The sequence below is a fragment of the Carassius auratus genome, chromosome 24 (genome assembly GCF_003368295.1).
Source record: "Carassius auratus strain Wakin chromosome 24, ASM336829v1, whole genome shotgun sequence".
NCBI lineage: Eukaryota > Metazoa > Chordata > Actinopteri > Cypriniformes > Cyprinidae > Carassius > Carassius auratus.
In genome coordinates this window covers 13,904,718-13,908,410 of record NC_039266.1, presented here as the reverse complement: position 1 = coordinate 13,908,410, position 3,693 = coordinate 13,904,718, and the positions used below count along the sequence as shown (strand labels likewise).

The following is a 3,693-nucleotide window of genomic DNA, read 5'->3' as shown; positions in this document are numbered from 1 at the left end:
CCCCTGGGGGCGTAGGTACGAAGGACAGGTGCGAGCTATGTTGATATGTGCCTCCAGACATGATAAGATAAGATGATGGCTGATAAGAGCTCTGTTAATAAACATCATCACGTTGACCACTGACTGTCACTGTATAATTTCATTGGACAAATGACACTTAGGCTAGTTGTTATAGCCACAAAAAAATAGAGGGTCAACCAGACTTACTGAAGTCACAATCAAGCCAGCTGAAGTGTGCCTCCTGTTAAGATGCTCCTGACTGACAATGTTGTTAAATCTCTGGCATGAATAATTACCTCAGATGGGTCAAGTTTAATTACAATACTGACATTGCGTTATCATTAATATTAAAGCAATTTACTTGTTGCTGAAGGTGCCTTGGCCACCACAGCTGTGCTTTGTTGTTCTGATGCATCTGATTGCTGGGCTGGGGACACAAAGAAGACATGAGCACAGCAAAACTGGAACAAGACTATGTCTGCGTACTGACGTTATGTAAATTCAACACAGAAAAGTACTGCATCATTCACCTATGACAGTCCCAAAGCAGACAAGGTGATGGTGCTCAGAAGTTCTAGTCTCTATTTGTGGAGGTGTTATGAGGATGGATAACACTTGATATACATTTGATCTGAAACAAAAAAGTCAAACAATAGAATAACAGAACTTTAAAATAGAAAAAATAAATATGTACAGGTTAATTTTACATGTAAAAAGACTTTGATTTCTAGGGTGGCAACATACATTTAAAATGTAAAGAGTGCTGCATCTTCCATGCCAATCCTATCCCTGGAAGTGAATGAAAAATTTAATATGAAAACAACCTCCTCATATGACCTTTTTAACATTATACAACAAATGCTAGACGCATGCAAATACAAAACGATCATGTCCTTTCATTATTCACTACATTATTTTAACACAAGCCACCAAAAACTGTTACACCTATGCTATCCATCATGTACTGAAGAAAAAAATTTAAGAGCAAAGAATTAACAGATAAATTTATCAGAAATGTATTATCCAAACTGTACTTCCCCAGTCAACTGAAAAGAACGTATGTTAGTAGTACTTACCCTACACTTTGTGTCAAGATGATTTACGACTTTGACCTTTTGACAGGTTGAACTTCCGGTGACCTTATGATGGATAGGTTGAACTTTCCGAATGAGTTCATGGGGTTAACCTATTGACCCCCTCCCACACATCGATCATGTGGTTTTGACAGAAGATTTTGCCCTATTGACCTAATTAGTCCTAAATCATAGTTTTGACGTGTAGTTTTGCGCTATATGAAGAGAGCAGATGTTTTTGCCGGTTGTTAGAACTTTGTCCCAGTTATATGGGTTTGTGTGTGTGGTTATGTGCGTGTGTGGTTGGCTGCATGCAAGTTCTCTCTGTCTGACATCCACTCCCATTACATTCATGAGCAGTATATAAATGGGATCAGTGTGTTCAACATGCACCACCAGAAAGGGAAACATGAGCTACATGAGAATGGATGGTTTATCCTCCCCTCAATCGCCAGATGTGGGGCTGAGCAACAGGATGAGTAACCGTGTATTCGGATACAAATTTCACAAACCAACTCGAGTTGTTACGCTCTACACCACTGACTGCCTCGGTGAGTTTCAGGCTGAGGAAGACGAATGTCTGGTATTTTCTGAAAAAGACTGGTCTCTATTTTACAAACGTGTCTGGAAGGATCTGAATGACGGCTGAATGAATGATGTTTTTTCAATCATCAACAAAATGTTCAAATGGTGTGACATGCATGACGGATACAACAAAATTTAAGTGCAGCTGTTCCACCCTGAGAGATGTGTGCGGAGCAGCACATATGCTCTGCCGTCCCCGCCCATTCACTACAGCCATCATAAAGCGCGACGGTCTGACCTTGCCAAGCGTCATGTATAAATCAAGTCTGAAGTGCTCCGATGCCCCCACCCCTTTTCCACAGCGATCCTAAAATACGGCGACCCAACTCTCCCAAGCAGCATTTATAAACCATGGCTGAAGACCACGTATGCAGCTGCGGTATCTCTTTTGGCAGCATTCTCAACCCTCCCTACGACAACGCAACCTGAATACTCTGACTGATGCCTGTGGTCCATCGGGCCTCCACAACGACTGGGTCTCAGCTAAAATGGTCAGACGGCGCATAGAGTTGCAATCATGCTTTGAAAACGATTGGGCTCCCGGCAACATCGTCACCCCCGAACCCTCGAACCTCCTAAATGACTCTGGTCTGGCTATCAAACGTAGCTTAGACTCGGATCCGATGATCGGGTGTGCCTGTCCCCACGGAGTGGACAAAAGTTTAGGGCTCCATAACGATCGGCAATTGCACAACTCATCTACATTCGACCGAACCCTTCCTCATTCTAATCCTGGCTTCGACCCCACAGACGGATGTTTCAGCAACGTTGGATTCAAAACCATAAAAGCCGTGACCATGGTTTTGCTGCAACATCTCATCAACGACAAGCAGAAGGATGAGTGCGAGGGCTGTGCGATTAACCATCCTAGCCAGCTGCAACATTCCTGTCTGTTTGACCCTCCCAACTACTACTTTGACACACACTTTGACAAACTTTCAGGCAAGCTGTTTAAACCCTCTTTTCATTCCATCACCACTACCCTCCTGGAGTGGTGCCGGTTAAAATCTCAACCCCATCATATTCAAGGAACAGTCGAGACTATTCTGCGCGAATTAAAAGATGAACCATTCATCTTCGCCAAGGTGGAAGAAATCAGGGCGAGACTTCTGGACAAACCCTGCAAGGAAATAGTCTGCGACATCGTTGATCTCTGGGAAAATCTCCCCAACACGCCAGTGACCAAACCACCTCCAACATGGGTGCAGCCTGTAGCCTAAAGTGGTGTATGGAATTATTGTTTAAAGAGCATTACAGAGACCAGATGACCGATCTCATGAGCAAGATTATTATGGACGCATCCCACCCCGATACTCCGTGTCACGATACTGTGGCAAATCTCAAGAAAAATATGGTGTATATAAGAGGACTGGCTAGCTCATGGGACTATATGACGGACAAATCTGTTGATGGTAACGATCCACCCATTGTAATGATAAAACAGGTTCTAGATATGCTGTGTGAATCACAACCCCCGCTCTGGATCACCGATCTGCTGTGTACTTGTACGTATGTGGCGGGTGTCTGTACCGAGCTAATGAAGAAATCAAAAGAATATGACTGCGATGATCAGGACGACGTTGTCAAAATCGTCGAAATGATTAAAAACGTAGTCAAAATTGTCGTAATGTACGTCGATTACATCCTAGACAAAAACATGATGGCCTGCCGTGATTTTCTTTTCTGGTTAGATTACCACTGACGGCATTATTAATCCATTTGTATCCTGTAACATCGCTGTTATAACCATTTTACTTTTTAGTCTGTGTATGTAACGTCATTATATCCCTTTTGCATGTTGTATTATGTAGCAGAAATGACTCGAACCAGACAAATTAAAAAGTCGATCAGGGCTGTGTTTGAAACACGAGCCGAATTCCTCAGGAAGTCATAAATCAGTTCTAGTGCCACAAGTCCCAAGCAAGATGACCACCACTAGAACAATTTCAATTCGGAGAAGAGATTGTCAAATTTGTTGTTTGTATTTGATGGGCAAAGCCGGACATCACGTGTAAACCCATGAGAGTACTACACA

General features: G+C 42.8%; 1 long non-coding RNA gene across 1 annotated transcript; it reads right to left on the bottom strand.

Moving 5' to 3' along the window:
* Positions 1-332: 332 nt before the first annotated feature.
* LOC113042754 (uncharacterized) lies at positions 333-785 on the bottom strand. The gene is made up of 3 exons (XR_003275620.1): positions 745-785; positions 531-631; positions 333-427 (listed from the first exon to the last, which is right to left on the bottom strand). It is a non-coding gene; the product is annotated as an uncharacterized LOC113042754 (long non-coding RNA).
* Between the last annotated feature and the right edge of the window lie 2,908 nt (positions 786-3,693).